Source organism: Papio anubis, chromosome 4 (genome assembly GCF_008728515.1).
Source record: "Papio anubis isolate 15944 chromosome 4, Panubis1.0, whole genome shotgun sequence".
NCBI lineage: Eukaryota > Metazoa > Chordata > Mammalia > Primates > Cercopithecidae > Papio > Papio anubis.
In genome coordinates, this window is record NC_044979.1 from 15,305,830 (window position 1) to 15,325,635 (window position 19,806).

The following is a 19,806-nucleotide window of genomic DNA, read 5'->3' on the forward strand; positions in this document are numbered from 1 at the left end:
TAATAATCCAATTTTATTCTTCTGTTTGTGAATATCCAGTGTTCCAACACCATCTTTTGAAGAACTTATCTTTTCTCCTTTGTTTGTTCTAGGCACCTTAAGCAAAAAGGAAGTTAGCCACAAATGGTGGCTCGTGACTATAGTCTCGGCTACATGGGAGGCTGAGGTGAGAGGATCTCTTGAGCCCAAGAGTTCGAGGCCAGCCTGGGCAATGTAGTAAGACCCTGTTCTTAAATTTTTTAAAAAAGCAATTGTCTATAAATGTGTGAGTTTATTTCTGAGTTCTGAATCATGCTGTGTTGGTCAGTGTGTCTGTTTTTATGCCAACATTATGCTCTTTTGATTACCATAGCTTTCTAGCATGTTTTGATGTCAAGAAGTGTGATACCTCCAGCTTTGTTCTTTTTGCTCATGATTGTTTTGCTATCTGGGTTTGTTTTAATGGTTCCATACAAGTTTAGGAATTTTTTTTCTATTTCTGTGAAAAATGACACTGGAATTTTGATAGAGATTGCATTGAATTTGTAAATTGCTTTGGATAGTATGGACATTTTAATGATATTAATTCTTTCATGGGACAACTTTCCATTTATTTGAGTCATTTTCAATTTCCTTTTTTTTTTCTTTTGTTTTTGAGACGGAGTCTCGTTCTGTTGCCCAGGCTGGAGTGCAGTGGCCAGATCTCAGCTCACTGCAAGCTCTGCCTCCCGGGTTCACGCCATTCTCCTGCTTCAGCCTCCTGAGTAGCTGGGACTACAGGCGCCCGCCACCTCGCCCGGCTAGTTTTTTATATTTTTTAGTAGAGATGGGCTTTCACCGTGTTAGCCAGGATGGTATCAGTCTCCTGACCTCGTGATCCATCCATCTCGGCCTCCCAAAGTGCTGGGATTACAGGCTTGAGCCACCGCGCCCGGCCTCAATTTCTTTTATTAGTGTTTTACAGTTTTCAGTATACAGATCTTTTACCTCATTTAACCAATGTTTTAAAATTTACACCTAAGTATTTTTTTGTTGTTGCTACTATAAATGGGATTGTTTTCTTAATTTCTTTTTCAGATAGTTCACTGTTAGTGTACAAGAATGCTACTGATTTTTGTATATTAATTTTGTATCTTGCAACTTTACTGATATTGCTTATCAGTTCTAACAATTTTTTGGTGGAATCTCTATAGAGTTTTCTATATGTAAGATTATATAAACAAACAGAGACAATTTTATTTCTCCCTTTCATATTAGGATCCCCTTTATTTCTGTCTCTTGGCTAATTGCTCTGGCTAGGACTTCCAGTACTATGTTGAAAAAAAGTGGTGAGAGTGGGCATTATTGTCTTATTCCTGATATTAGAGGAAAAGCTTTCAACTTTTCACCTTGAGTATGATGTTAGCTGTGGGCTTGTCATATATGGCCTTTATTGTGTTGTGGTATATTCCTTCCATACCTGTTGAGAATCATGACGAATATTGAATTTTCTCAAATTTTCTACATCTATTGAGATGATCATATGGTTTTTGTCCTTCATTTTGTTAATATGGTGAATTATGTTCACTGATTTGCATATGTTGGACCATCCTTGCATCCCAGGGATAAATCACACTTGCTTATGGTAAATGATATTTTTAGTGTGCTGTTGAATTAAGTTTATAGTATTTTGTTGAGGATTTTTACACCTATGTTTATCAGGGATATTGGCCTACAATTTTCTTTTCTTGTACTGTCCTTGTCTGGCTTCAGTATGAGGGTAATGCTGGCTTGTAAAATGGGTCTGGAAGTGTTCCTTCCACTTCAATTTTTTTTTGAAGAGTTTAAAAAGAATAGTTTTTTGATATAGTTTGGATGTTTGTCTCCTCCAAATCTCACCTTAAAATGTGATCCCCAGTGTTGGAGGTGGTGCCCAGTGGGAGACGTTGGTTCATGAGGGCAGATCTCTCATGAATAGTGTGGCTTAGTGCCATCCCCTTGGTGATGAGAGAGTTCTTGCTGTGTGAGTCCACACAAGAGCGGATTGTAAGAGTCTGGCATCTCGCTTGCTCCCTCTCTCGCTGTGTGACATGCTGGCTTGCTCTCCTTTGCCTTCTACCATGATTGTAAGCTTCCTGAGGCCCCACCAGAAGCAGATGCTGGCTCAACTGTGAGCCAAATAAACCACTTTTCTTCATAAATTACCCAGTCTTAGCTATTCCTTAATAGCAACACAAATGGACTAATACAGTATTAGTTTTTTTATATGTTTGCAAGAATTCAGCTGTGAAGCCATTTGGTCCTGGGCTCTTTTTGATGAGAGACTTTCTATTACCGACTCAAACTTCTTACTCATTCTTGATATACTGAGATTTTCTATTTATTCATGATTCAGTCTTAGTAGGTTGTATATGTCTAGAATTTATCCATTTTTTTCTGTTATCCTGTTTGCTAGAATATAATTGTTCTTAGTAGTTTCTTATGATCTTTTGTACTCTGTACTATTTGTTATGTTTCCTCTTTCATTTCTGATTTTATTTGAGTAGTCTCTTTTTTCCCTAGTCTGGCTAAGGATTTTTTCACTTTTGTTTATATTTTCAAAAAGGTCCAACTGTTTTCTTTTTTTTTTTTTTTTTGAGACGGAGTCTCACTCTGTCACCCAGGCTGGAGTGCAGTGGCCGGATCTCGGCTCACTGCAAGCTCCGCCTCCCGGGTTCCCGCCATTCTCCTGCCTCAGCCTCCCGAGTAGCTGGGACTACAGGCGCCCACCACCTCGCCCGGCTAGTTTTTTGTATTTTTTAGTAGAGACGGGGTTTCACCGTGTTAGCCAGGATGGTCTCGATCTCCTAACCTCGTGATCCGCCCGTCTCGGCCTCCCAAAGTGCTGGGATTACAGGCTTGAGCCACCGCGCCCGGCCGGCCCAACTGTTTTGTTTATTTTATTTTATCTTAACTTATTTTACTTTTTAGAGACAGGGTCTTGCTCTGTCACTCAAGCTGGAGCGCAATGGTACAATCTCAGCTCACTGCAGTCTCGACTTCCTGGGCCCAAGTGATCCTCCTGCCTCAGCCTCCCAAGTAGCTGGGGCTGTGGGCACACATGGCCATGCCTGGCTAATTTTTTTTTTTTGTAGAGATGGAGTTTCACCATGTTGCCCAGGTTGGTCTCAGACTCCTGCACTCAGGCAATCTGCCTGCCTCAGCCTCCCAAAGTGCTGGGGTTACAGGTGTCAGCCACCATGCCTGGCCAATTTTGTTGATTTTATCTATTGTTTTTCTAATTCCTATTTTATTTATTTCCACTCTACTGTTTGTTATTTCCTCTTTTCTGCTTACTTTGGGCTTTGTTTGTTCCTTTTCTAGTTTGTTAGGTATAACATTAGATTGCTTATTTGAGCTCTTTCTTCCTTTTTGATATAGGTGTTTATAAAGTTTCCACTTAAAACTGCTTTTGCCACATCCCATGAGTTTTGATATGTTGTGCTTCAATTTTGTCTGTCTCAGAATATTTTTCAATTTCCTTTTGACTTCTTCTTTGATCTAGTGATTGTTCAGAGCATGCTCTTTAATTTTCATATATGTGTGAATTTTTGAAGATTTCTCATGTTATGATTTCTAGTATCATACTATTATAATAATAAAATATACTTGCTATGATTTTAATCCTGTTGAATTTGTTAAGCCTCATTTTGTGGCTATTTAAGTCGGTTCTCACACTGCTACAAAGAAATACCCGAGACTGGGTAATTTATAATTAAAAGAGGTTTAATTGGTTCACAGTTCCACAGGCTGTATGGGAAGCATGGCAGGAGAAGCAGGCACATCTTACATGGCTAGACCAGGAGGAAGAGAGAAGGGGGAGGTACTAAACACTTTTAAACAATCAGATCTCATAATAACCCACTATCACAAGAACAGCTCCAGGGGTAAATCCACCCCTGTGATCCAGTCACCTCCCACCAGGCCCCACCTCCAACACTGGCGATTATTATAATTTGACATGAGATTTGAGCAGGGACACAGACCCAAACCTTATCAGTGGCCTAACATTTAGAGCCATCTTAAATAATGTTCTGTGTGCACTTGAGAAGAATGTGTATTTTTTAAAATTTATTATACTTTAAGTTCTAGGGTACATGTGCATAACGTGCAGGTTTGTTACATATGTATACTTGTGCCATGTTGGTGTGCTGCACCCATCAACTCGTCAGCACCCATCAACTCATCATTTACATCAGGCGTAACTCCCAATGCAATCCCTACCCCCTCCCCCCTCCCCATGATAGGCCCCGGTGTGTGATGTTCCCCTAAGAATGTGTATTTTGTTAATGTTGGATGAAATGATCTGTATGTGTGTATTAGTTCCATTTAGCCTAACTTGTAATTCAAAGCCAATGTTATCTTACTCATTTTCTGTCTAGATGATCTGTCCATTGTTCAAAGTGGATTGTTAAGTTTCCTACTATTATTATATTGCGGTCTATCTTTCCCTTCAGACTATTTGCTTATTTATTTGAGATAGAGTCTTGTTTTGTTGCCCAGGCTGGAGTGCAGTGGTGTAATCTTGGCTCACTGCAGCCTCAACCTTCTGGGCTCAAATGATCTTCCCACCTCCTGAGTAGCTGGGCCTACAGGTGTACACTGCCATGCCTGGCTAATTTTGTTTATGTTTTGTAGAGATGAGGTCTCACTATGTTGTCCAGGCTAGTTTCAAACTTCTGGGCTCAAGGAATCCTCCTGCCTCAACAATCCCAAAGTGTTGGGATTATAGATGTGAGCCACCACACCCAGCCTGCCCTCAGGTCATTTAATAGTTGATTTTTATATTTAAATGTTCTAATGTTGGGAGCATATGTATTCATTTGTTTTGTCCTTTTCATGAATTGAACCCCTTATTATTATATAATGACCTTCTTTGTCTTTTTTTTTTTTTTTTTTTTTTTTTTACAGTTTTTGACTTAGTCTATTAGGTCTGATATCAGTATAGCTACCACTGCTGTCTTTCGGCTTCCATTTGCATGCAATATCTTTTTCCATCCCTTTGCTTTCAGTCTCTGTGTGCTTTTACTAATAATGTGAGCCTCTTGCTACATTTTTTTTTAAACCCACTCAGTTACTTCTTTTGATTGGATAATTTAATTCATTTATATTTAAGGTAATTATTTAATAGGTATGGACTTTCTACTGCTATGTTGTAACTTGTCTTCTTGTTGTCGTTTTTCTTTTCTCATCCCTTGCTATTGTTTTTTGTGGTTTGGTGGTTTCCTGCAGTGGTATGCTTTGAATTATTTCTTTTTATGTTTTGTGCAACTACTGTAGTGTTTTGTTTTTGCTTTGTAGTTACCATGAGGCTTACATGAAACATCTTATACTTATACTAGGCTATTTTAAACAGATAACAACTTAACTCTATTCACATACAAAAATTCTACACTTTTACCCCCCCTACCTCTTATATTATTGATATAAAATTTTACATCTTTCTGTAATTTGTATCCCTTAACAATTTATTGCAGCTACAGTTGTTTTTAATAATTTTATCTTTTAACCCTCATAGTAGAGATAAAATTGCTTTCTACACCACCATTAGAGTAGTAGAGTATTCTGAATTTGCCCATTGAGTTTTATACTTTCATAGGCTTTGTTATTAATTAAATGCCTTTTATTCCAGCTTAAAGAATTCTTTTTTAGCAATTCCTGCATGATTAGTAGGCAGGACTAGTAATGATGAACACTCTTAAATTTTGTTTGATTGGTAAAGTTTTTAGTCTCCCTTATTTCAGATGAACTTCTTCTGGATATATTTTTGCTTGGCACTGTTTTCCTTCAGCACTTTGAGTGTATTATCTCACTCTGTCCTTATCTGCGGGGTTTTTGCTGAGACATCCACGCTAGTCACATTGAGATTCCTTAAGATGTGATATTTCCTTATTTCTTTCTGCTTTCAGAGTTCTTTCTGTCTTTAATTTTTGACAGTTTGATTATGATATGTCTTGTTGAACACCTCTTTGAGCTGAATTTTGTTGGAGACCTCTGAGCTTCTTGTACCTGAATGTTGACATCTTTCCCTAGATTTGGGAAGTTTTCAAGCACTTTTTAAAAAATGCTTTCTGGCACTTTCTCTCTTTCTCCACTTTCTGCCACTTCTATTTTTACTTATTTATTTATTTGAGGCAGGATCTCTCTCTGTTATCCAGGCTGGTGCAGTGACATGATCATAGCTTACCATAACCTCAAACACCTGGGCTCAAGCTCAGCTTCTGGAATAGCTGGGACTACAGATGTGTGCCACCATGCCTGGCTAATTTTATTTTTTCAGAGATGGAGGTCTTGCTGTATTGCCCAGGCTGGTCTTGAACTCCTGGCCTCAAGCAATCCTCCCAGTGCCACTTTTATTATGTAAATTTAATTATCTTGATGGTATCCTATAATTCCCATAGGCTTTCTTTCTTCATTTTATTCTCTTTTCTTTCTTCCCTGAGTAATTTCAAATGTACCGTCTTCAACCTCACTGATTCCTTCTTCTGCTTGATTGAGTCTGCCACTGAAGAGTTTTATTGAATTTTTCAGCTCATTTATTGTATTCTTTGTCTCTCAAATTTCTATTTTTATTGTTTTTATTTCTTTGCCAAACTTTTTGTTTTGTTTCTGTATTGTATTTTAAATTTTATTTAATTTTCTATTCATGTTTTCTTTTTTTTTTTTTTTTTTTCTGAGACGGAGTCTTGCTCTGGAGTTGCCCAGGCTGGAGTGCAGTGGCCGGATGTCAGCTCACTGCAAGCTCTGCCTCCCGGGTTTATGCCATTCTCCTGCCTCAGCCTCCCGAGTAGCTGGGACTACAGGCGCCTGCCACCTCGCCCGGCTAGTTTTTTAAATATTTTTTAGTAGACACGGGGTTTTACCGTGTTAGCCAGGATGGTCTCGATCTCCTGACCTCGTGATCCACCCGTCTCGGCCTCCCAAAGTGCTGGGATTACAGGCTTGAGCCACCGCGCCCGGCCCATGTTTTCTTGTAGCTCCCCGAGCTTCTTGAAGAGGATTTTTTCCTGAAATTTTTATCAGTCATCTAGGGTCTGTTTCCTAGATGAGTGGTACTGCTGTTTGAAATTTTATAGATCTTCATTTTTTAGGGTCCATTATTGGAGCATTATTAATTTTTTTGTGTCACTGTCTGCACATTTGAGGAATCACCCACCTTGTCTGGTTTTTGCTGGTGTTCTGCGTTGGGAACGGAGCTTCGCTGTTTAGCCTGGCCTGTGTTTCTGAACGGGTCAGCTGGTAGTGACCTTATGCAGGCACACCTCGCTCTTGGGTTCTTTAGTTGGTTGAGCTGCTACCTGAGCTCAAAGGTCAGCTGGAGCTGCTGGCTGTACTCTGCACTCTAGTGAGAGCGCTGGCTGGGCTTTGTGTTCAGGTGGAACTTGTGGCTGGGCTCTGCAATCATGTCTGATTGAGCAGATTTGCAGGCTCTCTTTCATAGGGCTGTTTGGAATCTGGCTGGACAGGGCTACAGACTGGGCCTTAGCCTTAGGGCTGGATGAGGTCTCTGAGGTCACTGCTTGCCCACTTGGGATGGGCAAGGCCAGAGGCTGTGCTCTACAGATATGCACAGTTTCAAGCTTGCCTCCCTCCCCAGGCCTGGAAAGAACCTCAGGTTGGGCTCTGAAGCAGGGAAGGGTCACTGCTTGACCACAAGTGTTGGGTGCAGCCAAACGCTCTGCTCTGCAGATATGTGGGGACATGAAGTTGCCTTCCTATGAGGTTATAAATTACAACACTTCTTGTAATAGAAACAGATTGGAAAGCACCTAATGTTCATTGTTATGGGGCTAATTCAATACATCAATATTTAGAATATCTTGCATCTTTAAAAAGAATTTGGAAGCTCTTTCATGTTAATATTTAATGATATTCCATATATTAATAAGTGAAAAAAGTAAGATGTAAAATGATGAATATTATTGTCTTAAAAGTTGGAAATATTCTGTAAATGTGTGAAATACACATACATGTATATGCCTCCTGATATTGCTTAATGGAGTGATGAAGAACTGACAAAATGGTTGCTTTTGAGGAGGAAACATAGGTGACTGAGTACCAGGGTATGAGGGAGAGTTTTTGTTGTGTGTAACAGTCACAACTCATTAAATTTTTGACCCATGTAAGTAAATTATCTACCCAGAAAGAAACACAGATATGAAGGAAAGAAGGAGGGAGGAATGGGAGTAGGGAAAGATGAAGGGAGGAAGGAAGGAAAAAAAGCAAAGAAGAAAGGAAGAAAATTGCCCTTAGGAACTTATACTGGCAGAAGGGGGAGGGGATTAGAAGGAGGCTGTTATTATTTATGTGATTTTTTTTTTTTTTTTTTACCATTTGTATATTTTACTTGGATTAAAGGAAAATGTCAATTATAAGACCATATAGCAACATCTGTGACAGAGTGTTAAGATACAATATTTGCCAAGATACCACTGAGTACTGAGTATTTACATTACTGGTTCTCAACACTTGACATTTTCCTAAGGATTGATCAATGGTTATATGAAACTCTGTGTGCTAGCTTTCTCACTTAGGAAAACATACCAAATGTAAGAGAGTAAAATCGAAATTATTGTAATTCTAATCTTGGGTGTGCTATGCTATATTAAAAGGATAAACCTTAGCAAACTGGGGTACTTTAAATATGATTAATAACAAGTTTAGGTAGGATGTCTCATAGTTCATCGGGACATATCAGTGTGACAGTATTGAAGCTGAGAACAGCTAATATATACTGTAATAATATCCTTATAAAATATGTATTCACATGGACAAAAACAAAAGAAAATGAAAATATCTATATTACATATCATGTAATTTCTCCTAATTTCTCAGACTCTAAGGTCTCTTCCTTCCTTCCTTCCTTCCTCCCATCCTCCCTCCCTCCTCCTCTTCTTTCTTTCTTTCTTTTTTTCTTTCTTTCTCTTTCTCTCTTTCTTTCTTTCTTTCTTTCTTTCTTTCTTTCTTTCTTTCTTTTTCTTTCTTTCTTTCTTTCTTTTCTTTCTTTCTTTCTTTCTTTCTTTCCTTCCTTCCTTCCTTCCTTCCTTCCTTCTTCCTTCCTTCCTTCCTTCCTTCCTTCTTTCTCTTTCTTTCTTTCTTTCTTTCTTTCTCTTTCTTTCTTTTTCTTTCTTTCTTTCTTTCTTTCTTTCTTTCTTTCTTTCTTTCTTTCTTTCTTTCTTTCTCTTCCTTTCTTCAGGTTTATTGAGGTTTAACTGACACATAATACACTGCACATATTTAAAGTATATGCCTTGATAAGTTTTGACATCCCTGTTAACTTGCCACCACAATCAACATTATGAACATTTATGTCACCTTCCCTCCAAATTTCCTTATGACCCTTTGCAGTTCCTTCCTGCCCTCCATCCCCAAACAACCACTGATCTGGTATCTGTCATGATAGGTTATCTTATAGATATATATTTTTGTACATTAAAAGTTTTTATGCTCCAGTATAAATTTGAGAAGCCAGAGTCATTGTTTCATATTGTCACATTTGGGAGGCAGACTCCTGAAGATTACAGTGGAGGAGCTTTATCAGGGATTGATTTTATGATCAACACCTGTGGAGAGGAAGCGATGGGATGGGAAGAGAAGGGAAGGAAATGAGTCAGTCAGAGGGAAAGGTTGGCTGTGGTGCTGTGATGCTGTCTTAGCAAAGGCCCCTGTCAGTTCTACAAGGAATTCTGAGATTGTACTGAGTTCCGGTGAATTGGCTGGGACTTTACATCCCCTTATGAGCTAGTCCCAGGTTATGCGTTGCTCTGGGAAGGGGCCGTGACCTTAGCTGAGGTGACTCTTCAGCTCAGGGCTGACCGCTGAAGGCTGCTGGCAGCACCTCACCTGCTTGGGTTTGTGTCTAAGGGAGCCTGTGCAGAACATCAGTGCCCCCAGTGCAATAATCCTGGTATTTCTCCCGTTCTGAGCTGTTCTTTGAAAACACCGTTGTTACAGAAACAAAGTTGAAATGTGGGAAGGGAAGGGATATGGAAATATTTTCAGAGACTTTTCTTTTTTTAAAAGAATTTGAAAGGACAGTGAGAACAATCCTTAAATTCATGTCAGAAAAGAGGATTCATTTGTTCATTAATTCACACTTTTATTCATTTCACTAGTGCAGAATTTCTCAACCTCAGCATATTGACACATTGGAATAGATAATTATTGGCTGTGGGGGCTGTTATGTTTATTGTAAAATGTTTTTGTAACATTTCTGGCTTCTACCTACTGGATGCCACTAGCACCCCTCCCCTGCTCCCCAGGTGTGACCACCAAATATTATGCTAAATGAAAGAAGATGGATGCAAAGTACTATGTGTTATACAATTTCATTTGCATAACATTTTCAGAATAGACAGGAAGCAAATCAGTGGTTTCTCCTAAGGCTGGCAGTGAGAGTAGGGATTGACTGAACATTGGCATGAGGGAACTTTTAAGGTGACAAAATTGCCAAGTGTTTCCTGGTGGCATCAAAATCACCCTGGTTGAAAACCTGCACTGGTGTCTATTGAGTGTCTCCTCTGCCCCATGCACTGTTCTGAGTGCTTGGGGGTATAAGCACTCCATCTGATGTGGGAGTCAAAAGGCAAAACATCAATTGGCAAATCCAGTATAAAATGTGTTTTGTGTGTGTGTGTGTGTGTGTGTGTGTGTGTATGTGTGTTGAGGGGAGGAGTGTTAAGGACATTGAGAAAGAAACAGGAAATGCTTCTCAGAGGAAGTGGCCCTAAATGAAGACTTGAACTGTAGGTAGGAAGTAAGTAGACCATGGGTAGCATTGTAGTCAGGGTTGCAATTACAGAATACAATAGACTGAGTAGCTTATAAACAGCAGACATTTATTTCTCATAGGTCTGGAGGCTGGGAAGTCCAAGATCAAGGAGCTGGCAGATATGGTGTCTGATGAGGGCTCACTTTCTGGCTCACAAATGGCCATCTCCTCCCTGTGTCCTCATGTGGTAGAAAGGACAGGGAACTCTCTGGGTCTCTTTCATAAGGCCACCCACCCCATTTATGAGGGCTCCACCCTCATGACCTAATCATTTTCCAAAGCCCCTGCTTCCTAATACCATCATCTTGGGAGTTAGGATTCTAACCTATGAGTTTTGTGGGAACACACACATTCAGCCAATAGCAGAGAGGAAGAGCAGATAGATATTCCATACAGAGCCAGCAAAATATGCAAAAGCCCATTGTCCGGAGTCTTGAGGAACTGAGAGAAGTTCTCTTTGGCTGAAGGATTTGAAGGAGGACAATGGTGAGAGATGAGGCTGGAGCTACGGCAGGTAGAGGCAAGGCAAACTCGTGTGACAAGATTTACAATCTTCCCTGGAATAACCTCAAGCTTAGTGTGATCTTAAAAATGTATTTTATAGAAAAGAACTAATTTCATTGCCTAAGTACTCAGAATTGCTTCCTGTCGGTGTAGAAAAACATACAGGAACTGTTAGTAATTTACTCTTGTGATGAATCACACAACCACATTTATTTTTACTGTTTAGCAAGCACACATACAGCTTGCTACATTAGTCACTCTTCTAAGTACTTTATAAATATTAACTAATGTAATCCTTTTAACAACCCTACAAGATAAGTACTATTTTTTAGCAACTTGATGTATGTGCCATAAAAATCACCCATTGTAAGTGTACCATTCAATAGTTTTTAGTATATTTATACAGTTGTGCAACCATCACTACAATTCAGACTTAGAATGTTTTCATCATCTCAAAGTTTTTCTTTTTTTTTTGGTGCCACTCTGTAGTCAATCCTGGTTGAGAACCTGCACTCAATCCTACTCCCACCTCCAGCCCTAAAAAACCGTGGATCTTCTTTTTGTCTTTATAGATTTGTCCTTTCTGGAAATTTCCTATAAATGGAATCATGCAATATGTAGGTTTTTTTTTTTTTTTTTTGTCTGACTTTTTTCCACTTAGCATAATGTTCTTGAAGTTCATCCATGTCGTAGCATGTATTTATAGTTTTAAACTTTTTATTGCTGAACAGTATTCCACTGTATGGATGTACCACATTGTTAATGGTCATTTGGATTGTTTCAGGTTGTTGTCCATTATGAATAGTGCTGCTGTAAATATTTGCATTTGAGTCTTGGCATAGACATATGTGTTCTTTTGGGTAAATGCCTAGGAGTGGAATTACTAGGTCTAATGGTAAGTCTATGTTTAACTTTTTAAGAAATGGGCAAACTGTTCTCCAAAGTGGCTATTTAGGTAGATACTATCATCATCGTTTCCCTTTTACTGAGGGAGAAACTTCTACAATGTCATAAAGCCTGTGAATGGTGGCAGTAGGAATTGAGCTTATGCCATTCACCACCAACCTCTGTGGCCTTAACACTAAACTTTGATGGCTACTTTCTTTGTTTAAATTGTTATCAGTTTCAAAATAAATAAATAAATAAATAAAGCTTGTCTACTTTCCCTTACCTGATCTTGATTTCAATACTGCTAGAGAATATGTTGTCTAGTTCTGTCCATGCAATTATGCCTGTGGGAATTTCTTTGCTTCTAAGATGATTCCCCAGGCAAATTTCAGGCCACTCAAGTATTTTCATTTCCATGTTCTTTCTGTGAGAAACATGAACAAACCTAGAGAGTGTTTTGAAAATGAGATTTTTAAACTCTCCAGTGACTAAGTCCTCTTTCCACCAATAACTACCTTCAAAGTAACACTCTAGCTACTGACTTAGTCTCTGTGGCTGGTGGATTTCTTTTTAATACAGCAGCTGTAGCCTACAAAGCATGTGTCAGTGACAGTGCATGGGCGGCCTGTCAGGAGCTCCCGAGCCAGTTGCTCAGAGGACCCTTCACCTCTGGCTGGCAATTGCTTCTTCCTGATGTTAAAGGCCACCACAGCCATCACCTACTACTGCTCCGAAGATCTGATATGATCACCCTCTCTGCATCTTCACTTGGCCGAGGATTATGAAAGAGTGAGACAGCCCACTATCTAACATCCTCTCCAACACTTGGTAATTTGTGGCTATTCTAATGCATGCAAAATGGTACCCTGTTGTTGCTTTTAATTTACATATTTCTGGTTACAAGTAAGCATGAGCACCTCTTCTGTGTGTTGGCTATTTGGGTTTCCTCTGCACGTTCATGTTTGTGTATTTGTATGTGCACCAATTGTCCTTGCATAGTCCAGCTCGGGGTTTCTTGTAGCTTTTAGAGGCAGTCAGTCTGTCTCTCACCTGTGCCTTTCATTGAATGGAAGTCCAATCAATTTTTGCCTTATGATTTGAGCTCTTAGGGCCTTGTTTAATTAGCCATTCTTTACCCTTTGCTCACAAAGTTATTCTATGTTTTCTTCCATTAGATTTATACCTTAACCTTCTGCATTTAGATTTCCTATCCACTTGGGTTTACCTTTGTATGAAGTAAAAGGGAGGTATTCAGCTTTACTTTTCTCCAAATAGTAAGCCTCATGTCTAATACCATCTAATAAATAATCTATCCTTTACCCACTTTTATGTGGTTCACTTTTATGTGGTTCACTTTTATTATATCTCAAGTTCCACTGGACAAACAAGTCTGTTTTTATGCTCATTTTTTGTTGTATTAGTCTACCTGTAACTTAGTATGTCTTTAGATCTCAAAGAGATATTTGTTATTCAAGAACCCTTATTCCTCTAAGTTTTAGAGTAACTTGCTTGGTTCATCAAAAAATTAATACATTATTTCTGGAAAGATCTAGTAGATTTGTTAGTAGGTAAATTCCTTGCTTCTATATGACTTCTATTCACCTTTATATCCTTACTTCCTAGCATAGTATCTCACATGCTCAATAAATATTTATAGAACTAAACTATTGTTGAACTAATTTATGATCTCTTTAGTGACTGGAAAGGAGAATAAATTATGTAATGATGGAGGTCAGATTTGAGGCCATCTTGTCTTCTTTTGAGTGAGAAAAGACAGAAGAGGAGAGAAAGGCCAGGGAATTGACTCCCTTCTGTAACAGTGACAACTGTGGCTTTGATTTTAATTCTTACAATAACTCACTAAGATTAGCAAGTCCTGATTGAGAATAACTCCTGCGAAGAGCTTTAGAAGTGGCTGCACGTGAAGGCCAGTAGCTGGGTTCCCAGTGGAATTTCAAAGTAAAATGTGTAGCTTAAATTAGGAGATGGCAGCAGAAAAAATACCGTCAGTTAATTCGTATAATCGAATTGGCAGTTTGTTGAACGTTGAGTTGCAAATAGCGCTGCAGAAAAGATTTGTGCTACAGAAACGAGGAGCCCGCCATCTAGTGGCCGTAAGTCTACATACCACCACTGGAGCTCTAGTCCTGAGTAATAGGACACACTTAGGGTACTTACTATAGGCTATGCACTATTCTAACAATTTTACACATTACAACAGTAACACTGTGAAACATAGCTTATTATTACCCCCCATTTTAAAGCTGGGGAAATTGAAACTTAGAGGAGTTCAGCAGTTTGCCAAAGTCACAGAGCTAATACTGTGTTGAAATCTAGACTGTGTGACTCGAGAATCAATATACTCAAACTATTATGCCTGAAAGAAAAGGAGCATGGTAAGATAGGATTGTTTCCTACCAGCTAGAGAGAGTGGATGGTGTGCTTTCTTTCCAACGCCACACTCAGTGACATCACACTGGTAGTTTCAATTCTGTCATGGTGGAGTATTTACACTCTGAAAATCAGAAAATTCTACACATCTGGGGTTTGTTTTTCTCCCTGCTCCACCCCCTGGAGAGCTGGTTTGTGGGGTGAGAAAGGCTAAAAGTTAAGAGACATACCCAGAAGCTTTTTTTTTTTTTGAAAGCTGGAAAACAGATTTCGAAAGTACTGAAAACCTGTTTTTTGTAAAAATGAAATAAAGAGAACTAAAGACTACTTTTCTTCTGCTATTTCATATTAGATCAGAAATAGGTGTTTTATGACTAATGTAGAACTTCCTAAAATGAAGAGAGACTTATTGAAGAGTATGCAGTTGCTCAACTGCTTTATGAGGAAAGAAAACAAAACAGTTACAGAGGCTCTGTTGCAAAGTGCATATTAAAAATGGCAAAGAAACAGATGAGTCAGAGAAAACAAGCAGAACTATTTTTTAGAGGAACTGAAGCTAAATAAAACAGGACCTACTTAAAATTTCTTGAGATGGGCAAAATTGCATTGCCTATTTCAAGAAATTTTAAGTAGGTCCTGTTTTATTTATTCTGTATTTGATCTCTAAAATTCAGAGAACAAATACATCTATGCTAATTTGCAGGGGATCAAGTCACACACTGAGAATGGCCATGACATTTAGGGGAAATGACACAAAATTGCTACAACTTCACTTCTTCCCCTTATCTAAATGCTTGGAGTGCGCGCGCGCACACACACACACACACACACACACATTCTCTCTCTCTCTCAACTGGGAGGACACCTTTATTCTTGTGGACTGCATTCAGTAAACCACAGCTTGAAGAGATATTACAATATGTAAGTATAGTCACTAACAACCTACATTATGTTATGATGTGTGAGAAGAACACATCTGAGGTTTTTTTCCTCATAGAATCTGTGGTAGAAAAGACATGTTAGGAATTCCAGCTCATGTCCCTCCTCACCCCCACCCCACTTTTTGCTTTTGGACATGCCTCTATAACCCCTCCTGAAGGAATAGGTATAACAAATTATAATCTGGTCTCCTGGCTATAATTTAGGGATGGATGCCTAACTCAAGCAGTGCTATATTATACTCTGAGAATTTGAAGACACGGGAAGCGTAGTATCGTATACTGGAGCTGCAAGATTGTTTAGCGTTGGGGCCATGGCAACTTGGAATTATAAGGGGCCGTAGACTAATGAACATCCCTCCAGTGGAAGGAGGTTTGAAGGGAGGAGTCCAGAACAGATGTACAGAAAGATGCAGAGGTCAGAGCTATTTAGTGAGAAAATTGATGGAAAGGAGAGAGAAGGAAGGAGAGAAGAGAAATGAAAGAGGAGAAGAGAGAGGGAGACTCCTTCATGGTTTTTTAGTTTTCATGATGCTCAATCATATTCCTTGCAAATGCCTGAATGGGGTTCCATGAGAGCCCTTGAATCATTTTAATAATTCTCTCTCTTACTTTTGCTTCTTTGAGTTGATTTTTATTTCTTGCATCCAAAAGATCCATGATTAAGATATCATCAAAGTAAATTAGAGTAGAGAAGTACAGGAATCAGCAAACACCCAGCAGCTGCTGTTGTCCTCTGAGTCAGAACATTCCTGGAATGTACATTTCAGGAAAACTATATATATATATATAAAATAACATTAGTTATTCTTCTTGGTAATAAAGCTAATGCAAAGAGATGTCATCAAATGGTTGCTCAGAGGTACTGGCACTTGCCTCTTCCACAGAGAAGGACCAAAACAATAAACAGATAATAACCACATGTTGAATAGATCTTCTAAGTGAGAACACTGAAATTCAGCAAGGAAGTGACAAAGACTCTCTCAAGCATAGAAACTCAACATGGCAGCACAGAGAGGCAAGTGAAACAGCTGGCTGGGATTGGCTTGGAGCCAAGGAGAACTCACCATTTTGAGGAAAAGCTAAGCAAGAGATACATAGCAGTTTATATTCTCATCACAGATACCTGCAGTTCTGACTACACAAGAGTCAGGCCTAGTATAGGGAGCTTCCTGGGGTCCGTATACTTACATTGTTCCAGAGAGGGCATTTACACTGGGTTTTACCCATGAGACTGAAACTGCCACATCACAGCACCATTTTGGAAGCAGAGTTACCACCAGATTGCATCCAGAGAGGGCATTTACATTGGGTTTTACCCATGAGACCCAAACTACCACAGCACAGCACCATTTTGGAAGCAGAGTTACCATCAGACTGCATCCTGGCCTGGGACCCAATAGGTCTTGCATCTCCATAGCCCTTGGGCTCCACCAATATCCCCCAACATACACTCAGAGGGCTGCAATGTCACATCACCAGCTGGACCCAGCAGTGCAGCTGCATCCCTGCCACCCAAGCCCATGCAGTACTTTACACTTTTAGGAACAGACACATCAAGCAGTCTAGCACACCAGGAAGGCCATCTCAAAACACAGGGAGCCAAAGCATGTGCTCTCTAGAACCTGAGGCCTGCCTACTTGGGGCTGCCACTGTCACTGGTGGTCCCCAACCCCTCCAGCAGTAGAGGTACTGTGTACCCACATGCACGACTCAGGGGCCCCAAAATCAGAATGCCCGAACCCACTTATGCATGGTGCCCAAGAGCCTGAGGACCAGCCCACCCAGTGCCCACCACTACCACTGCCAGAAAACCTTGCCCCTTCAAGTAGTGGGGCTGCCACATACCTGCATGTGCCTACCAGGGGCCCAAAGACTGGCCTGCTGAATGTCTTCTTTCCATTTCTAGCAAAATTTTTCCACAGCCTCCACAAATGACTACAGTCTAAGTAAATGAGGAACTGGTAGACACCAGTGATATTGATTACACCCAAATAAATCATATGGAAACTACACTATTGCACTCACTCAGAAATAAAGCCAAAACAATCTACCCAACTGAGACTACAGATACATACACAGGAAATAATATTTCCTTATTAAAGCTATTTAATCAAATTAGAAGAAGTGACTGTTGTACCAAATGCACAGATATCAACATAAGAACACAAGAAACATGAAAAAGCAAAGAAATATCATGCCTCCAAAGCAACACAAAAATTCTCCAATAACAGACCCCACAGAAAAAGAAATCTATGAAATGTCCAAAAGCAAATTCAAAATAATGATCTTTAGGAAACTCAGCAAGCTACAAGAGAACAAACAGGGAATACAAAGAAATAAGGAAACAAGTAATGACCTGAATGAGAAATTTAAAAAGGAATAGCTATAATAAAAAGCCAAATAGAAATTTCAAAACTGAAGAAGTCAATGAATAAAATAAAAGTACAGTTGAGAGCTTCAGCAGTAGACTAGATCAAGCAGAAGAATTTCTGAACTTGAAGACAAATATTTTGAAATAGCCCAGTCAGACAAGAAAATATAAAGTACAAAAAGAGAATAAAAGGAATGAAGAAAACCTACCTGACATATGGGACACCATTAAGTGAACAAATATTGGCATATTGAGAGTTTCAGAAGATATGGGAAAAGGCGCAGAAAACATAATTAATGAAAGAATAGCTGAAAACTTCGTGAGTCATGTGAGAGATACGGATATCCAGATACAGGAAGCTCAAATATTCCCAAATAGATTCAACCCAAAAAGGTCCTCTCCAAGGCACATTGTGGTTAAACTGTCAAAAGCAGAGACAAAGAGAGAATTCTAAAAACAGCAAGAGAAAAGTGTCAAGTCACATGTGAGGGAATCCCCATCAGACTAACAGCAGATTTTTTTCAGGAGAAACTTTACAGGCCAGGAGAGAATGGAATGACATATTCTAAGTGCTGAAAGAAAAAAAAATAACTGCTAGCCAGGAATACTATGCCCAGCAAAGCTATCCTTCACTAATGTGAGAAGTAGTCTTTCTCTGACAAGCAAAAACTGAGAGAATTTATTACCACTAGACTTGCCTTAAAGGAGTCCTACATCTGGGAGTGAAAGGACAATATCTACCATCCTGAAAACACACAAAAATATAAAACTCACTGGTAGATCAGATACATGAATGAGAGAAAGAAAGGAAGCAGACATTATCAGTACAGAAAATCACCAAAGTCAAAACCATAAAAGAGACAAAGAGAGTCATTATAAAATGATAAAGGAATCAGTTCAGCAAGAGGACATACAATTGTAAATATATATGCACTCCACACTGGAGCACCCAGATAAATAAAGCAAATGTTGTGAGAGCTAAAGAAAGAGAGATAGGTATCAATACAATAATAGGTAAGAACTTTAGCAGACCACTTTCAGCTTTGGACAGATTCTCTAGACAAAATCAACAAAGAAACATTGGGCTTAAACTGTTCTGTAGACCAAATAGACCTAATAGACATTGATAGAATGTTTCATCCAACAGCAGCAGAAAATAAATTTCATCAGCACATGAAACATTCTCTGGGATATACTATATGTTATGCCATAAAACAAATCTCAAGAAATTTTAACAAACAAAAATAGTATTGAGTGTATTTTAAGGCTACAATGAAATAAAACTCTAAAACAACAAGAGGAACTTCAGAAACTATATAAATACATGGAAAGTAAGCAATGTGCACTCAAACAAGCATGGATCTATGAAGCAATAAGAACGAAGTAAATTTTTTTGAAACAAGAATAGAAACAAAACATACCAAAACCTATGGGATACAGCAAAAACATCACTAAGAGAGAACTTTATAGCAGTAACTGCCAACATCAAAAAAGTAGAAAAAGTTTGAATAAACAACTTTAAAATGTATCTCGTGTACGTAGAGAAGCAAGAACGACCCAAACTTAAAATTAGTAGAAGGAAAGAAATAATACAGATCAGAATAAAGCTACATAAAATAGAGACAAAAATACAAAAGATTAACAAAATGAAAGCTCTCTTTTTGAAAAGATAAACAAAGTCAACGAATCACTAGCTAGACTAGAAAAAAGAGGGAAGAAATAAAATCAGAAACAAAAAAGGAGACATTACAACTGATACCACAGAAATACAAAAAGATCATTAGAAACTATTATAAACAACAATACATCAACAGACTGAGAAACCTAGAGGAGATAAGAAAATAGATAAGTTCGAGGACATATATAACCTACAAAGATTGAACCAGGAAGAAATAGAACACCTGGACAGACTAATAATGAGTAATGAGATTTAATCAAACCTC